General features: G+C 52.2%; 14 non-coding genes and 1 pseudogene across 14 annotated transcripts; all 15 read left to right on the top strand.

Annotated features, from left to right (window-relative positions):
- Positions 1-615: 615 nt before the first annotated feature.
- LOC144764219 (U2 spliceosomal RNA) lies at positions 616-806 on the top strand. Its single transcript, XR_013596409.1, has one exon. It is a non-coding gene; the product is annotated as a U2 spliceosomal RNA (small nuclear RNA).
- A 975-nt stretch (positions 807-1781) lies between these two features.
- LOC144764220 (U2 spliceosomal RNA) lies at positions 1782-1972 on the top strand. Its single transcript, XR_013596410.1, has one exon. It is a non-coding gene; the product is annotated as a U2 spliceosomal RNA (small nuclear RNA).
- Positions 1973-2957: 985 nt separating this feature from the next.
- LOC144764534 (U2 spliceosomal RNA) lies at positions 2958-3148 on the top strand. Its single transcript, XR_013596602.1, has one exon. It is a non-coding gene; the product is annotated as a U2 spliceosomal RNA (small nuclear RNA).
- Positions 3149-3579: 431 nt separating this feature from the next.
- On the top strand, positions 3580-3795 carry LOC144764413 (U2 spliceosomal RNA; annotated as a pseudogene).
- A 946-nt stretch (positions 3796-4741) lies between these two features.
- LOC144764221 (U2 spliceosomal RNA) lies at positions 4742-4932 on the top strand. The gene has a single exon (XR_013596411.1). It is a non-coding gene; the product is annotated as a U2 spliceosomal RNA (small nuclear RNA).
- A 975-nt stretch (positions 4933-5907) lies between these two features.
- LOC144764222 (U2 spliceosomal RNA) lies at positions 5908-6098 on the top strand. The gene has a single exon (XR_013596412.1). It is a non-coding gene; the product is annotated as a U2 spliceosomal RNA (small nuclear RNA).
- A 985-nt stretch (positions 6099-7083) lies between these two features.
- Positions 7084-7274, top strand: LOC144764223 (U2 spliceosomal RNA). Its single transcript, XR_013596413.1, has one exon. It is a non-coding gene; the product is annotated as a U2 spliceosomal RNA (small nuclear RNA).
- A 975-nt stretch (positions 7275-8249) lies between these two features.
- On the top strand, positions 8250-8440 carry LOC144764224 (U2 spliceosomal RNA). The gene has a single exon (XR_013596414.1). It is a non-coding gene; the product is annotated as a U2 spliceosomal RNA (small nuclear RNA).
- A 985-nt stretch (positions 8441-9425) lies between these two features.
- LOC144764225 (U2 spliceosomal RNA) lies at positions 9426-9616 on the top strand. Its single transcript, XR_013596415.1, has one exon. It is a non-coding gene; the product is annotated as a U2 spliceosomal RNA (small nuclear RNA).
- A 979-nt stretch (positions 9617-10595) lies between these two features.
- Positions 10596-10786, top strand: LOC144764226 (U2 spliceosomal RNA). The gene has a single exon (XR_013596416.1). It is a non-coding gene; the product is annotated as a U2 spliceosomal RNA (small nuclear RNA).
- Positions 10787-11771: 985 nt separating this feature from the next.
- Positions 11772-11962, top strand: LOC144764228 (U2 spliceosomal RNA). The gene has a single exon (XR_013596418.1). It is a non-coding gene; the product is annotated as a U2 spliceosomal RNA (small nuclear RNA).
- Positions 11963-12937: 975 nt separating this feature from the next.
- On the top strand, positions 12938-13128 carry LOC144764229 (U2 spliceosomal RNA). Its single transcript, XR_013596419.1, has one exon. It is a non-coding gene; the product is annotated as a U2 spliceosomal RNA (small nuclear RNA).
- A 975-nt stretch (positions 13129-14103) lies between these two features.
- LOC144764230 (U2 spliceosomal RNA) lies at positions 14104-14294 on the top strand. Its single transcript, XR_013596420.1, has one exon. It is a non-coding gene; the product is annotated as a U2 spliceosomal RNA (small nuclear RNA).
- Positions 14295-15279: 985 nt separating this feature from the next.
- On the top strand, positions 15280-15470 carry LOC144764232 (U2 spliceosomal RNA). Its single transcript, XR_013596421.1, has one exon. It is a non-coding gene; the product is annotated as a U2 spliceosomal RNA (small nuclear RNA).
- A 963-nt stretch (positions 15471-16433) lies between these two features.
- LOC144764233 (U2 spliceosomal RNA) lies at positions 16434-16624 on the top strand. The gene has a single exon (XR_013596422.1). It is a non-coding gene; the product is annotated as a U2 spliceosomal RNA (small nuclear RNA).
- The last annotated feature ends 426 nt before the right edge of the window (positions 16625-17050 follow it).

Genomic DNA, 17050 nt, shown 5'->3' on the forward strand with positions numbered 1-17050 from the left:
CGAATGGAAGAAGGTTCCCAGCAAGTCAGTGGGAGGGAGGGAGGGAGGCAGGCAGGCAGGCTGGCTGGCATGCAGGCTGGCAGAGAAGTGGACACTGCCCTTGGCTTCTCTGAGCAAGAAGAAAAATACAGAGTCCTTTTCCTTCTCTGCCCGCCCCGCCCGTCCCCGAACGGCCACGAACGGCCAAGCCTTATCTATAGGCCTTAGGCTGCAGGGGAGCAGTGTCCCCGGCAAGCGAGGGTGAGGGGCCGGCCATATCCGGTCAGGGAGCTGTCCAGGGCATCCTGGGCTGATTCCCAGCATCCCCTGGCTGCCAGGCTTTCTGGCCAGCCGTCTGGAAGCAGTGCGCAGGAAGGGGCGGGGCATGCAAATTCTAGAAAGAGGACAACGTGGGTATGCTAAGTGACGCCTGATGAGGCGACAGCCGAGGAGGACTCTGGGAGCCGGGAGAAGGCCTGAGGCCGGGGCCTCCTTTCCACCCAGACATACTGAGCCCTTGCTGGGAGTCGGAAAAAGAGGCGGAAAGGCGGCCAGCGACGGTGCGAGGGAAGAGCCAAGTCCGGGTGAGCCAGGTAGATTGCTTCGGGAGGCGTTGATTCTGAATGGGCCCGGGTTATCGCTTCTCGGCCTTTTGGCTAAGATCAAGTGTAGTATCTGTTCTTATCAGTTTAATATCTGATACGTCCTCTATCTGGGGACCATATATTAAATTGATTTTTGGAACAGGGAGATGGAATAGGAGCTTGCTCTGTCCACTCCACGCATCAACCTGGTATTGCAGTACCTCCAGGAATGGTGCACTTCCCCACCCGGGGAAAACAATGCTGTTGAAAAATAGACGAGAAAACGAGAGTAGCGCTCCACTACCAAACCCTGTAAAGTGGCGCTATTGTGTTTGCGTGTGAATAAAAGCAAACTGGTCACCGTGTCTTGCCTTATTCATGTATTTATTTGACTTATTTGCCGCACCCGGGCCGTGCGTTATTTATTTATTCATTTATTAATTTTTCGGGTTTACGAAAAAAAAATACAAATAAAAAATTATTTCTTTTTTTCTCCCCTTCTCCATCCAGACGCTGCACTTTGAAAAGAGACAAACGTCGGAAAAAGATTGTTTTTCCAGCAGCAGACTTTCAGTGATTTTGGATCCATTTCACTGGGGAACGAATGGAAGAAGGTTCCCAGCAAGTCAGTGGGAGGGAGGGAGGGAGGAAGGGAGGGAGGCAGGCAGGCAGGCTGGCTGGCATGCAGGCTGGCAGAGAAGTGGACACTGCCCTTGGCTTCTCTGAGCAAGAAGAAAAATACAGAGTCCTTTTCCTTCTCTGCCCGCCCCGAACGGCCACGAACGGCCAAGCCTTATCTATAGGCCTTAGGCTGCAGGGGAGCAGTGTCCCCGGCAAGCGAGGGTGAGGGGCCGGCCATATCCGGTCAGGGAGCTGTCCAGGGCATCCTGGGCTGATTCCCAGCATCCCCTGGCTGCCAGTCTTTCTGGCCAGCCGTCTGGAAGCAGTGCGCAGGAAGGGGCGGGGCATGCAAATTCTAGAAAGAGGACAACGTGGGTATGCTAAGTGACGCCTGATGAGGCGACAGCCGAGGAGGACTCTGGGAGCCGGGAGAAGGCCTGAGGCCGGGGCCTCCTTTCCACCCAGACATACTGAGCCCTTGCTGGGAGTCGGAAAAAGAGGCGGAAAGGCGGCCAGCGACGGTGCGAGGGAAGAGCCAAGTCCGGGTGAGCCAGGTAGATTGCTTCGGGAGGCGTTGATTCTGAATGGGCCCGGGTTATCGCTTCTCGGCCTTTTGGCTAAGATCAAGTGTAGTATCTGTTCTTATCAGTTTAATATCTGATACGTCCTCTATCTGGGGACCATATATTAAATTGATTTTTGGAACAGGGAGATGGAATAGGAGCTTGCTCTGTCCACTCCACGCATCAACCTGGTATTGCAGTACCTCCAGGAATGGTGCACTTCCCCACCCGGGGAAAACAATGCTGTTGAAAAATAGACGAGAAAACGAGAGTAGCGCTCCACTACCAAACCCTGTAAAGTGGCGCTATTGTGTTTGCGTGTGAATAAAAGCAAACTGGTCACCGTGTCTTGCCTTATTCATGTATTTATTTGACTTATTTGCCGCACCCGGGCCGTGCGTTATTTATTTATTCATTTATTAATTTTTCGGGTTTACGAAAAAAAAATACAAATAAAAAATTATTTCTTTTTTTCTCCCCTTCTCCATCCAGACGCTGCACTTTGAAAAGAGACAAACGTCGGAAAAAGATTGTTTTTCCAGCAGCAGACTTTCAGTGATTTTGGATCCATTTCACTGGGGAACGAATGGAAGAAGGTTCCCAGCAAGTCAGTGGGAGGGAGGGAGGGAGGAAGGGAGGGAGGCAGGCAGGCAGGCTGGCTGGCATGCAGGCTGGCAGAGAAGTGGACACTGCCCTTGGCTTCTCTGAGCAAGAAGAAAAATACAGAGTCCTTTTCCTTCTCTGCCCGCCCCGCCCGTCCCCGAACGGCCACGAACGGCCAAGCCTTATCTATAGGCCTTAGGCTGCAGGGGAGCAGTGTCCCCGGCAAGCGAGGGTGAGGGGCCGGCCATATCCGGTCAGGGAGCTGTCCAGGGCATCCTGGGCTGATTCCCAGCATCCCCTGGCTGCCAGTCTTTCTGGCCAGCCGTCTGGAAGCAGTGCGCAGGAAGGGGCGGGGCATGCAAATTCTAGAAAGAGGACAACGTGGGTATGCTAAGTGACGCCTGATGAGGCGACAGCCGAGGAGGACTCTGGGAGCCGGGAGAAGGCCTGAGGCCGGGGCCTCCTTTCCACCCAGACATACTGAGCCCTTGCTGGGAGTCGGAAAAAGAGGCGGAAAGGCGGCCAGCGACGGTGCGAGGGAAGAGCCAAGTCCGGGTGAGCCAGGTAGATTGCTTCGGGAGGCGTTGATTCTGAATGGGCCCGGGTTATCGCTTCTCGGCCTTTTGGCTAAGATCAAGTGTAGTTTCACTTGCCTCCCCTAGGGGAGGGCGGTCAGTTGGGATGTGCTCATTGAACTTTGTGTGTCAATGATATTCCCAATACGTAGAAACGAGATTCGGTTCCGGATCGACAATGACAGCAATGTCATTACGCATATGACAGTAATGTCATAACGTTTTTAGTAGCCTGGCATGCTGGACTGTTGGGCAGTACCCCAGTGGGGGCTGACTGGCAGGCCGGCTGAATGGCGATTTTTTTCGTAGGTCAGCAGGCGAGACTGGGCTGCTGTGCCAACCGGCTTTGTTTGACAACCGGGCTGATGACCTTGGATGGAACGACAGGGCCGAACGGCATGGCTGGAAGGCTAAGTCGCCCCCCTGTCCAGGCGAACCCTCCTAGGTCCGACCGGCACAAGGCCAACCAGCTAATGGCTGTCTGCGGATTGGTTCCCCGCTTTCAGCTGGGCTGGTTGGCTGCTGGATGGAGGTAGTAGCAGGACAGACCGGGGGTGGCTGAAAAGATAAGCCATGCCTAGTACCCCCTGGGCAAGTAGGCCAGGCGAGACGGCTCGGTTGAAGGGCAAGGCCGGTGGGTGTGGCAGACTGGCCAGACCTGCTGACTGAGGGTGTGACGGGTAGGACAAAAAAAAAAAAAAAAAAAAAAAAAAAAAATCTGTTCTTATCAGTTTAATATCTGATACGTCCTCTATCTGGGGACCATATATTAAATTGATTTTTGGAACAGGGAGATGGAATAGGAGCTTGCTCTGTCCACTCCACGCATCAACCTGGTATTGCAGTACCTCCAGGAATGGTGCACTTCCCCACCCGGGGAAAACAATGCTGTTGAAAAATAGAAAGTGGCGCTATTGTGTTTGCGTGTGAATAAAAGCAAACTGGTCACCGTGTCTTGCCTTATTCATGTATTTATTTGACTTATTTGCCGCACCCGGGCCGTGCGTTATTTATTTATTCATTTATTAATTTTTCGGGTTTACGAAAAAAAAATACAAATAAAAAATTATTTCTTTTTTTCTCCCCTTCTCCATCCAGACGCTGCACTTTGAAAAGAGACAAACGTCGGAAAAAGATTGTTTTTCCAGCAGCAGACTTTCAGTGATTTTGGATCCATTTCACTGGGGAACGAATGGAAGAAGGTTCCCAGCAAGTCAGTGGGAGGGAGGGAGGGAGGAAGGGAGGGAGGCAGGCAGGCAGGCTGGCTGGCATGCAGGCTGGCAGAGAAGTGGACACTGCCCTTGGCTTCTCTGAGCAAGAAGAAAAATACAGAGTCCTTTTCCTTCTCTGCCCGCCCCGCCCGTCCCCGAACGGCCACGAACGGCCAAGCCTTATCTATAGGCCTTAGGCTGCAGGGGAGCAGTGTCCCCGGCAAGCGAGGGTGAGGGGCCGGCCATATCCGGTCAGGGAGCTGTCCAGGGCATCCTGGGCTGATTCCCAGCATCCCCTGGCTGCCAGTCTTTCTGGCCAGCCGTCTGGAAGCAGTGCGCAGGAAGGGGCGGGGCATGCAAATTCTAGAAAGAGGACAACGTGGGTATGCTAAGTGACGCCTGATGAGGCGACAGCCGAGGAGGACTCTGGGAGCCGGGAGAAGGCCTGAGGCCGGGGCCTCCTTTCCACCCAGACATACTGAGCCCTTGCTGGGAGTCGGAAAAAGAGGCGGAAAGGCGGCCAGCGACGGTGCGAGGGAAGAGCCAAGTCCGGGTGAGCCAGGTAGATTGCTTCGGGAGGCGTTGATTCTGAATGGGCCCGGGTTATCGCTTCTCGGCCTTTTGGCTAAGATCAAGTGTAGTATCTGTTCTTATCAGTTTAATATCTGATACGTCCTCTATCTGGGGACCATATATTAAATTGATTTTTGGAACAGGGAGATGGAATAGGAGCTTGCTCTGTCCACTCCACGCATCAACCTGGTATTGCAGTACCTCCAGGAATGGTGCACTTCCCCACCCGGGGAAAACAATGCTGTTGAAAAATAGACGAGAAAACGAGAGTAGCGCTCCACTACCAAACCCTGTAAAGTGGCGCTATTGTGTTTGCGTGTGAATAAAAGCAAACTGGTCACCGTGTCTTGCCTTATTCATGTATTTATTTGACTTATTTGCCGCACCCGGGCCGTGCGTTATTTATTTATTCATTTATTAATTTTTCGGGTTTACGAAAAAAAAATACAAATAAAAAATTATTTCTTTTTTTCTCCCCTTCTCCATCCAGACGCTGCACTTTGAAAAGAGACAAACGTCGGAAAAAGATTGTTTTTCCAGCAGCAGACTTTCAGTGATTTTGGATCCATTTCACTGGGGAACGAATGGAAGAAGGTTCCCAGCAAGTCAGTGGGAGGGAGGGAGGGAGGAAGGGAGGGAGGCAGGCAGGCAGGCTGGCTGGCATGCAGGCTGGCAGAGAAGTGGACACTGCCCTTGGCTTCTCTGAGCAAGAAGAAAAATACAGAGTCCTTTTCCTTCTCTGCCCGCCCCGAACGGCCACGAACGGCCAAGCCTTATCTATAGGCCTTAGGCTGCAGGGGAGCAGTGTCCCCGGCAAGCGAGGGTGAGGGGCCGGCCATATCCGGTCAGGGAGCTGTCCAGGGCATCCTGGGCTGATTCCCAGCATCCCCTGGCTGCCAGTCTTTCTGGCCAGCCGTCTGGAAGCAGTGCGCAGGAAGGGGCGGGGCATGCAAATTCTAGAAAGAGGACAACGTGGGTATGCTAAGTGACGCCTGATGAGGCGACAGCCGAGGAGGACTCTGGGAGCCGGGAGAAGGCCTGAGGCCGGGGCCTCCTTTCCACCCAGACATACTGAGCCCTTGCTGGGAGTCGGAAAAAGAGGCGGAAAGGCGGCCAGCGACGGTGCGAGGGAAGAGCCAAGTCCGGGTGAGCCAGGTAGATTGCTTCGGGAGGCGTTGATTCTGAATGGGCCCGGGTTATCGCTTCTCGGCCTTTTGGCTAAGATCAAGTGTAGTATCTGTTCTTATCAGTTTAATATCTGATACGTCCTCTATCTGGGGACCATATATTAAATTGATTTTTGGAACAGGGAGATGGAATAGGAGCTTGCTCTGTCCACTCCACGCATCAACCTGGTATTGCAGTACCTCCAGGAATGGTGCACTTCCCCACCCGGGGAAAACAATGCTGTTGAAAAATAGACGAGAAAACGAGAGTAGCGCTCCACTACCAAACCCTGTAAAGTGGCGCTATTGTGTTTGCGTGTGAATAAAAGCAAACTGGTCACCGTGTCTTGCCTTATTCATGTATTTATTTGACTTATTTGCCGCACCCGGGCCGTGCGTTATTTATTTATTCATTTATTAATTTTTCGGGTTTACGAAAAAAAAATACAAATAAAAAATTATTTCTTTTTTTCTCCCCTTCTCCATCCAGACGCTGCACTTTGAAAAGAGACAAACGTCGGAAAAAGATTGTTTTTCCAGCAGCAGACTTTCAGTGATTTTGGATCCATTTCACTGGGGAACGAATGGAAGAAGGTTCCCAGCAAGTCAGTGGGAGGGAGGGAGGGAGGAAGGGAGGGAGGCAGGCAGGCAGGCTGGCTGGCATGCAGGCTGGCAGAGAAGTGGACACTGCCCTTGGCTTCTCTGAGCAAGAAGAAAAATACAGAGTCCTTTTCCTTCTCTGCCCGCCCCGCCCGTCCCCGAACGGCCACGAACGGCCAAGCCTTATCTATAGGCCTTAGGCTGCAGGGGAGCAGTGTCCCCGGCAAGCGAGGGTGAGGGGCCGGCCATATCCGGTCAGGGAGCTGTCCAGGGCATCCTGGGCTGATTCCCAGCATCCCCTGGCTGCCAGTCTTTCTGGCCAGCCGTCTGGAAGCAGTGCGCAGGAAGGGGCGGGGCATGCAAATTCTAGAAAGAGGACAACGTGGGTATGCTAAGTGACGCCTGATGAGGCGACAGCCGAGGAGGACTCTGGGAGCCGGGAGAAGGCCTGAGGCCGGGGCCTCCTTTCCACCCAGACATACTGAGCCCTTGCTGGGAGTCGGAAAAAGAGGCGGAAAGGCGGCCAGCGACGGTGCGAGGGAAGAGCCAAGTCCGGGTGAGCCAGGTAGATTGCTTCGGGAGGCGTTGATTCTGAATGGGCCCGGGTTATCGCTTCTCGGCCTTTTGGCTAAGATCAAGTGTAGTATCTGTTCTTATCAGTTTAATATCTGATACGTCCTCTATCTGGGGACCATATATTAAATTGATTTTTGGAACAGGGAGATGGAATAGGAGCTTGCTCTGTCCACTCCACGCATCAACCTGGTATTGCAGTACCTCCAGGAATGGTGCACTTCCCCACCCGGGGAAAACAATGCTGTTGAAAAATAGACGAGAAAACGAGAGTAGCGCTCCACTACCAAACCCTGTAAAGTGGCGCTATTGTGTTTGCGTGTGAATAAAAGCAAACTGGTCACCGTGTCTTGCCTTATTCATGTATTTATTTGACTTATTTGCCGCACCCGGGCCGTGCGTTATTTATTTATTCATTTATTAATTTTTCGGGTTTACGAAAAAAAAATACAAATAAAAAATTATTTCTTTTTTTCTCCCCTTCTCCATCCAGACGCTGCACTTTGAAAAGAGACAAACGTCGGAAAAAGATTGTTTTTCCAGCAGCAGACTTTCAGTGATTTTGGATCCATTTCACTGGGGAACGAATGGAAGAAGGTTCCCAGCAAGTCAGTGGGAGGGAGGGAGGGAGGAAGGGAGGGAGGCAGGCAGGCAGGCTGGCTGGCATGCAGGCTGGCAGAGAAGTGGACACTGCCCTTGGCTTCTCTGAGCAAGAAGAAAAATACAGAGTCCTTTTCCTTCTCTGCCCGCCCCGAACGGCCACGAACGGCCAAGCCTTATCTATAGGCCTTAGGCTGCAGGGGAGCAGTGTCCCCGGCAAGCGAGGGTGAGGGGCCGGCCATATCCGGTCAGGGAGCTGTCCAGGGCATCCTGGGCTGATTCCCAGCATCCCCTGGCTGCCAGTCTTTCTGGCCAGCCGTCTGGAAGCAGTGCGCAGGAAGGGGCGGGGCATGCAAATTCTAGAAAGAGGACAACGTGGGTATGCTAAGTGACGCCTGATGAGGCGACAGCCGAGGAGGACTCTGGGAGCCGGGAGAAGGCCTGAGGCCGGGGCCTCCTTTCCACCCAGACATACTGAGCCCTTGCTGGGAGTCGGAAAAAGAGGCGGAAAGGCGGCCAGCGACGGTGCGAGGGAAGAGCCAAGTCCGGGTGAGCCAGGTAGATTGCTTCGGGAGGCGTTGATTCTGAATGGGCCCGGGTTATCGCTTCTCGGCCTTTTGGCTAAGATCAAGTGTAGTATCTGTTCTTATCAGTTTAATATCTGATACGTCCTCTATCTGGGGACCATATATTAAATTGATTTTTGGAACAGGGAGATGGAATAGGAGCTTGCTCTGTCCACTCCACGCATCAACCTGGTATTGCAGTACCTCCAGGAATGGTGCACTTCCCCACCCGGGGAAAACAATGCTGTTGAAAAATAGACGAGAAAACGAGAGTAGCGCTCCACTACCAAACCCTGTAAAGTGGCGCTATTGTGTTTGCGTGTGAATAAAAGCAAACTGGTCACCGTGTCTTGCCTTATTCATGTATTTATTTGACTTATTTGCCGCACCCGGGCCGTGCGTTATTTATTTATTCATTTATTAATTTTTCGGGTTTACGAAAAAAAAATACAAATAAAAAATTATTTCTTTTTTTCTCCCCTTCTCCATCCAGACGCTGCACTTTGAAAAGAGACAAACGTCGGAAAAAGATTGTTTTTCCAGCAGCAGACTTTCAGTGATTTTGGATCCATTTCACTGGGGAACGAATGGAAGAAGGTTCCCAGCAAGTCAGTGGGAGGGAGGGAGGGAGGAAGGGAGGGAGGCAGGCAGGCAGGCTGGCTGGCATGCAGGCTGGCAGAGAAGTGGACACTGCCCTTGGCTTCTCTGAGCAAGAAGAAAAATACAGAGTCCTTTTCCTTCTCTGCCCGCCCCGCCCGTCCCCGAACGGCCACGAACGGCCAAGCCTTATCTATAGGCCTTAGGCTGCAGGGGAGCAGTGTCCCCGGCAAGCGAGGGTGAGGGGCCGGCCATATCCGGTCAGGGAGCTGTCCAGGGCATCCTGGGCTGATTCCCAGCATCCCCTGGCTGCCAGTCTTTCTGGCCAGCCGTCTGGAAGCAGTGCGCAGGAAGGGGCGGGGCATGCAAATTCTAGAAAGAGGACAACGTGGGTATGCTAAGTGACGCCTGATGAGGCGACAGCCGAGGAGGACTCTGGGAGCCGGGAGAAGGCCTGAGGCCGGGGCCTCCTTTCCACCCAGACATACTGAGCCCTTGCTGGGAGTCGGAAAAAGAGGCGGAAAGGCGGCCAGCGACGGTGCGAGGGAAGAGCCAAGTCCGGGTGAGCCAGGTAGATTGCTTCGGGAGGCGTTGATTCTGAATGGGCCCGGGTTATCGCTTCTCGGCCTTTTGGCTAAGATCAAGTGTAGTATCTGTTCTTATCAGTTTAATATCTGATACGTCCTCTATCTGGGGACCATATATTAAATTGATTTTTGGAACAGGGAGATGGAATAGGAGCTTGCTCTGTCCACTCCACGCATCAACCTGGTATTGCAGTACCTCCAGGAATGGTGCACTTCCCCACCCGGGGAAAACAATGCTGTTGAAAAATAGACGAGAAAACGAGAGTAGCGCTCCACTACCAAACCCTGTAAAGTGGCGCTATTGTGTTTGCGTGTGAATAAAAGCAAACTGGTCACCGTGTCTTGCCTTATTCATGTATTTATTTGACTTATTTGCCGCACCCGGGCCGTGCGTTATTTATTTATTCATTTATTAATTTTTCGGGTTTACGAAAAAAAAATACAAATAAAAAATTATTTCTTTTTTTCTCCCCTTCTCCATCCAGACGCTGCACTTTGAAAAGAGACAAACGTCGGAAAAAGATTGTTTTTCCAGCAGCAGACTTTCAGTGATTTTGGATCCATTTCACTGGGGAACGAATGGAAGAAGGTTCCCAGCAAGTCAGTGGGAGGGAGGGAGGGAGGAAGGGAGGGAGGCAGGCAGGCAGGCTGGCTGGCTGGCATGCAGGCTGGCAGAGAAGTGGACACTGCCCTTGGCTTCTCTGAGCAAGAAGAAAAATACAGAGTCCTTTTCCTTCTCTGCCCGCCCCGAACGGCCACGAACGGCCAAGCCTTATCTATAGGCCTTAGGCTGCAGGGGAGCAGTGTCCCCGGCAAGCGAGGGTGAGGGGCCGGCCATATCCGGTCAGGGAGCTGTCCAGGGCATCCTGGGCTGATTCCCAGCATCCCCTGGCTGCCAGTCTTTCTGGCCAGCCGTCTGGAAGCAGTGCGCAGGAAGGGGCGGGGCATGCAAATTCTAGAAAGAGGACAACGTGGGTATGCTAAGTGACGCCTGATGAGGCGACAGCCGAGGAGGACTCTGGGAGCCGGGAGAAGGCCTGAGGCCGGGGCCTCCTTTCCACCCAGACATACTGAGCCCTTGCTGGGAGTCGGAAAAAGAGGCGGAAAGGCGGCCAGCGACGGTGCGAGGGAAGAGCCAAGTCCGGGTGAGCCAGGTAGATTGCTTCGGGAGGCGTTGATTCTGAATGGGCCCGGGTTATCGCTTCTCGGCCTTTTGGCTAAGATCAAGTGTAGTATCTGTTCTTATCAGTTTAATATCTGATACGTCCTCTATCTGGGGACCATATATTAAATTGATTTTTGGAACAGGGAGATGGAATAGGAGCTTGCTCTGTCCACTCCACGCATCAACCTGGTATTGCAGTACCTCCAGGAATGGTGCACTTCCCCACCCGGGGAAAACAATGCTGTTGAAAAATAGACGAGAAAACGAGAGTAGCGCTCCACTACCAAACCCTGTAAAGTGGCGCTATTGTGTTTGCGTGTGAATAAAAGCAAACTGGTCACCGTGTCTTGCCTTATTCATGTATTTATTTGACTTATTTGCCGCACCCGGGCCGTGCGTTATTTATTTATTCATTTATTAATTTTTCGGGTTTACGAAAAAAAAATACAAATAAAAAATTATTTCTTTTTTTCTCCCCTTCTCCATCCAGACGCTGCACTTTGAAAAGAGACAAACGTCGGAAAAAGATTGTTTTTCCAGCAGCAGACTTTCAGTGATTTTGGATCCATTTCACTGGGGAACGAATGGAAGAAGGTTCCCAGCAAGTCAGTGGGAGGGAGGGAGGGAGGAAGGGAGGGAGGCAGGCAGGCAGGCTGGCTGGCATGCAGGCTGGCAGAGAAGTGGACACTGCCCTTGGCTTCTCTGAGCAAGAAGAAAAATACAGAGTCCTTTTCCTTCTCTGCCCGCCCCGCCCGTCCCCGAACGGCCACGAACGGCCAAGCCTTATCTATAGGCCTTAGGCTGCAGGGGAGCAGTGTCCCCGGCAAGCGAGGGTGAGGGGCCGGCCATATCCGGTCAGGGAGCTGTCCAGGGCATCCTGGGCTGATTCCCAGCATCCCCTGGCTGCCAGTCTTTCTGGCCAGCCGTCTGGAAGCAGTGCGCAGGAAGGGGCGGGGCATGCAAATTCTAGAAAGAGGACAACGTGGGTATGCTAAGTGACGCCTGATGAGGCGACAGCCGAGGAGGACTCTGGGAGCCGGGAGAAGGCCTGAGGCCGGGGCCTCCTTTCCACCCAGACATACTGAGCCCTTGCTGGGAGTCGGAAAAAGAGGCGGAAAGGCGGCCAGCGACGGTGCGAGGGAAGAGCCAAGTCCGGGTGAGCCAGGTAGATTGCTTCGGGAGGCGTTGATTCTGAATGGGCCCGGGTTATCGCTTCTCGGCCTTTTGGCTAAGATCAAGTGTAGTATCTGTTCTTATCAGTTTAATATCTGATACGTCCTCTATCTGGGGACCATATATTAAATTGATTTTTGGAACAGGGAGATGGAATAGGAGCTTGCTCTGTCCACTCCACGCATCAACCTGGTATTGCAGTACCTCCAGGAATGGTGCACTTCCCCACCCGGGGAAAACAATGCTGTTGAAAAATAGACGAGAAAACGAGAGTAGCGCTCCACTACCAAACCCTGTAAAGTGGCGCTATTGTGTTTGCGTGTGAATAAAAGCAAACTGGTCACCGTGTCTTGCCTTATTCATGTATTTATTTGACTTATTTGCCGCACCCGGGCCGTGCGTTATTTATTTATTCATTTATTAATTTTTCGGGTTTACGAAAAAAAAATACAAATAAAAAATTATTTCTTTTTTTCTCCCCTTCTCCATCCAGACGCTGCACTTTGAAAAGAGACAAACGTCGGAAAAAGATTGTTTTTCCAGCAGCAGACTTTCAGTGATTTTGGATCCATTTCACTGGGGAACGAATGGAAGAAGGTTCCCAGCAAGTCAGTGGGAGGGAGGGAGGGAGGAAGGGAGGGAGGCAGGCAGGCAGGCTGGCTGGCATGCAGGCTGGCAGAGAAGTGGACACTGCCCTTGGCTTCTCTGAGCAAGAAGAAAAATACAGAGTCCTTTTCCTTCTCTGCCCGCCCCGAACGGCCACGAACGGCCAAGCCTTATCTATAGGCCTTAGGCTGCAGGGGAGCAGTGTCCCCGGCAAGCGAGGGTGAGGGGCCGGCCATATCCGGTCAGGGAGCTGTCCAGGGCATCCTGGGCTGATTCCCAGCATCCCCTGGCTGCCAGTCTTTCTGGCCAGCCGTCTGGAAGCAGTGCGCAGGAAGGGGCGGGGCATGCAAATTCTAGAAAGAGGACAACGTGGGTATGCTAAGTGACGCCTGATGAGGCGACAGCCGAGGAGGACTCTGGGAGCCGGGAGAAGGCCTGAGGCCGGGGCCTCCTTTCCACCCAGACATACTGAGCCCTTGCTGGGAGTCGGAAAAAGAGGCGGAAAGGCGGCCAGCGACGGTGCGAGGGAAGAGCCAAGTCCGGGTGAGCCAGGTAGATTGCTTCGGGAGGCGTTGATTCTGAATGGGCCCGGGTTATCGCTTCTCGGCCTTTTGGCTAAGATCAAGTGTAGTATCTGTTCTTATCAGTTTAATATCTGATACGTCCTCTATCTGGGGACCATATATTAAATTGATTTTTGGAACAGGGAGATGGAATAGGAGCTTGCTCTGTCCACTCCACGCATCAACCTGGTATTGCAGTACCTCCAGGAATGGTGCACTTCCCCACCCGGGGAAAACAATGCTGTTGAAAAATAGACGAGAAAACGAGAGTAGCGCTCCACTACCAAACCCTGTAAAGTGGCGCTATTGTGTTTGCGTGTGAATAAAAGCAAACTGGTCACCGTGTCTTGCCTTATTCATGTATTTATTTGACTTATTTGCCGCACCCGGGCCGTGCGTTATTTATTTATTCATTTATTAATTTTTCGGGTTTACGAAAAAAAAATACAAATAAAAAATTATTTCTTTTTTTCTCCCCTTCTCCATCCAGACGCTGCACTTTGAAAAGAGACAAACGTCGGAAAAAGATTGTTTTTCCAGCAGCAGACTTTCAGTGATTTTGGATCCATTTCACTGGGGAACGAATGGAAGAAGGTTCCCAGCAAGTCAGTGGGAGGGAGGGAGGGAGGAAGGGAGGGAGGCAGGCAGGCAGGCTGGCTGGCATGCAGGCTGGCAGAGAAGTGGACACTGCCCTTGGCTTCTCTGAGCAAGAAGAAAAATACAGAGTCCTTTTCCTTCTCTGCCCGCCCCGAACGGCCACGAACGGCCAAGCCTTATCTATAGGCCTTAGGCTGCAGGGGAGCAGTGTCCCCGGCAAGCGAGGGTGAGGGGCCGGCCATATCCGGTCAGGGAGCTGTCCAGGGCATCCTGGGCTGATTCCCAGCATCCCCTGGCTGCCAGTCTTTCTGGCCAGCCGTCTGGAAGCAGTGCGCAGGAAGGGGCGGGGCATGCAAATTCTAGAAAGAGGACAACGTGGGTATGCTAAGTGACGCCTGATGAGGCGACAGCCGAGGAGGACTCTGGGAGCCGGGAGAAGGCCTGAGGCCGGGGCCTCCTTTCCACCCAGACATACTGAGCCCTTGCTGGGAGTCGGAAAAAGAGGCGGAAAGGCGGCCAGCGACGGTGCGAGGGAAGAGCCAAGTCCGGGTGAGCCAGGTAGATTGCTTCGGGAGGCGTTGATTCTGAATGGGCCCGGGTTATCGCTTCTCGGCCTTTTGGCTAAGATCAAGTGTAGTATCTGTTCTTATCAGTTTAATATCTGATACGTCCTCTATCTGGGGACCATATATTAAATTGATTTTTGGAACAGGGAGATGGAATAGGAGCTTGCTCTGTCCACTCCACGCATCAACCTGGTATTGCAGTACCTCCAGGAATGGTGCACTTCCCCACCCGGGGAAAACAATGCTGTTGAAAAATAGACGAGAAAACGAGAGTAGCGCTCCACTACCAAACCCTGTAAAGTGGCGCTATTGTGTTTGCGTGTGAATAAAAGCAAACTGGTCACCGTGTCTTGCCTTATTCATGTATTTATTTGACTTATTTGCCGCACCCGGGCCGTGCGTTATTTATTTATTCATTTATTAATTTTTCGGGTTTACGAAAAAAAAATACAAATAAAAAATTATTTCTTTTTTTCTCCCCTTCTCCATCCAGACGCTGCACTTTGAAAAGAGACAAACGTCGGAAAAAGATTGTTTTTCCAGCAGCAGACTTTCAGTGATTTTGGATCCATTTCACTGGGGAACGAATGGAAGAAGGTTCCCAGCAAGTCAGTGGGAGGGAGGGAGGGAGGAAGGGAGGGAGGCAGGCAGGCAGGCTGGCTGGCATGCAGGCTGGCAGAGAAGTGGACACTGCCCTTGGCTTCTCTGAGCAAGAAGAAAAATACAGAGTCCTTTTCCTTCTCTGCCCGCCCCGCCCGTCCCCGAACGGCCACGAACGGCCAAGCCTTATCTATAGGCCTTAGGCTGCAGGGGAGCAGTGTCCCCGGCAAGCGAGGGTGAGGGGCCGGCCATATCCGGTCAGGGAGCTGTCCAGGGCATCCTGGGCTGATTCCCAGCATCCCCTGGCTGCCAGTCTTTCTGGCCAGCCGTCTGGAAGCAGTGCGCAGGAAGGGGCGGGGCATGCAAATTCTAGAAAGAGGACAACGTGGGTATGCTAAGTGACGCCTGATGAGGCGACAGCCGAGGAGGACTCTGGGAGCCGGGAGAAGGCCTGAGGCCGGGGCCTCCTTTCCACCCAGACATACTGAGCCCTTGCTGGGAGTCGGAAAAAGAGGCGGAAAGGCGGCCAGCGACGGTGCGAGGGAAGAGCCAAGTCCGGGTGAGCCAGGTAGATTGCTTCGGGAGGCGTTGATTCTGAATGGGCCCGGGTTATCGCTTCTCGGCCTTTTGGCTAAGATCAAGTGTAGTATCTGTTCTTATCAGTTTAATATCTGATACGTCCTCTATCTGGGGACCATATATTAAATTGATTTTTGGAACAGGGAGATGGAATAGGAGCTTGCTCTGTCCACTCCACGCATCAACCTGGTATTGCAGTACCTCCAGGAATGGTGCACTTCCCCACCCGGGGAAAACAATGCTGTTGAAAAATAGACGAGAAAACGAGAGTAGCGCTCCACTACCAAACCCTGTAAAGTGGCGCTATTGTGTTTGCGTGTGAATAAAAGCAAACTGGTCACCGTGTCTTGCCTTATTCATGTATTTATTTGACTTATTTGCCGCACCCGGGCCGTGCGTTATTTATTTATTCATTTATTAATTTTTCGGGTTTACGAAAAAAAAATACAAATAAAAAATTATTTCTTTTTTTCTCCCCTTCTCCATCCAGACGCTGCACTTTGAAAAGAGACAAACGTCGGAAAAAGATTGTTTTTCCAGCAGCAGACTTTCAGTGATTTTGGATCCATTTCACTGGGGAACGAATGGAAGAAGGTTCCCAGCAAGTCAGTGGGAGGGAGGGAGGGAGGCAGGCAGGCAGGCTGGCTGGCATGCAGGCTGGCAGAGAAGTGGACACTGCCCTTGGCTTCTCTGAGCAAGAAGAAAAATACAGAGTCCTTTTCCTTCTCTGCCCGCCCCGAACGGCCACGAACGGCCAAGCCTTATCTATAGGCCTTAGGCTGCAGGGGAGCAGTGTCCCCGGCAAGCGAGGGTGAGGGGCCGGCCATATCCGGTCAGGGAGCTGTCCAGGGCATCCTGGGCTGATTCCCAGCATCCCCTGGCTGCCAGTCTTTCTGGCCAGCCGTCTGGAAGCAGTGCGCAGGAAGGGGCGGGGCATGCAAATTCTAGAAAGAGGACAACGTGGGTATGCTAAGTGACGCCTGATGAGGCGACAGCCGAGGAGGACTCTGGGAGCCGGGAGAAGGCCTGAGGCCGGGGCCTCCTTTCCACCCAGACATACTGAGCCCTTGCTGGGAGTCGGAAAAAGAGGCGGAAAGGCGGCCAGCGACGGTGCGAGGGAAGAGCCAAGTCCGGGTGAGCCAGGTAGATTGCTTCGGGAGGCGTTGATTCTGAATGGGCCCGGGTTATCGCTTCTCGGCCTTTTGGCTAAGATCAAGTGTAGTATCTGTTCTTATCAGTTTAATATCTGATACGTCCTCTATCTGGGGACCATATATTAAATTGATTTTTGGAACAGGGAGATGGAATAGGAGCTTGCTCTGTCCACTCCACGCATCAACCTGGTATTGCAGTACCTCCAGGAATGGTGCACTTCCCCACCCGGGGAAAACAATGCTGTTGAAAAATAGACGAGAAAACGAGAGTAGCGCTCCACTACCAAACCCTGTAAAGTGGCGCTATTGTGTTTGCGTGTGAATAAAAGCAAACTGGTCACCGTGTCTTGCCTTATTCATGTATTTATTTGACTTATTTGCCGCACCCGGGCCGTGCGTTATTTATTTATTCATTTATTAATTTTTCGGGTTTACGAAAAAAAAATACAAATAAAAAATTATTTCTTTTTTTCTCCCCTTCTCCATCCAGACGCTGCACTTTGAAAAGAGACAAACGTCGGAAAAAGATTGTTTTTCCAGCAGCAGACTTTCAGTGATTTTGGATCCATTTCACTGGGGAACGAATGGAAGAAGGTTCCCAGCAAGTCAGTGGGAGGGAGGGAGGGAGGAAGGGAGGGAGGCAGGCAGG

Source organism: Lissotriton helveticus, chromosome 6 (assembly GCF_964261635.1).
Source record: "Lissotriton helveticus chromosome 6, aLisHel1.1, whole genome shotgun sequence".
Lineage (NCBI taxonomy): Eukaryota > Metazoa > Chordata > Amphibia > Caudata > Salamandridae > Lissotriton > Lissotriton helveticus.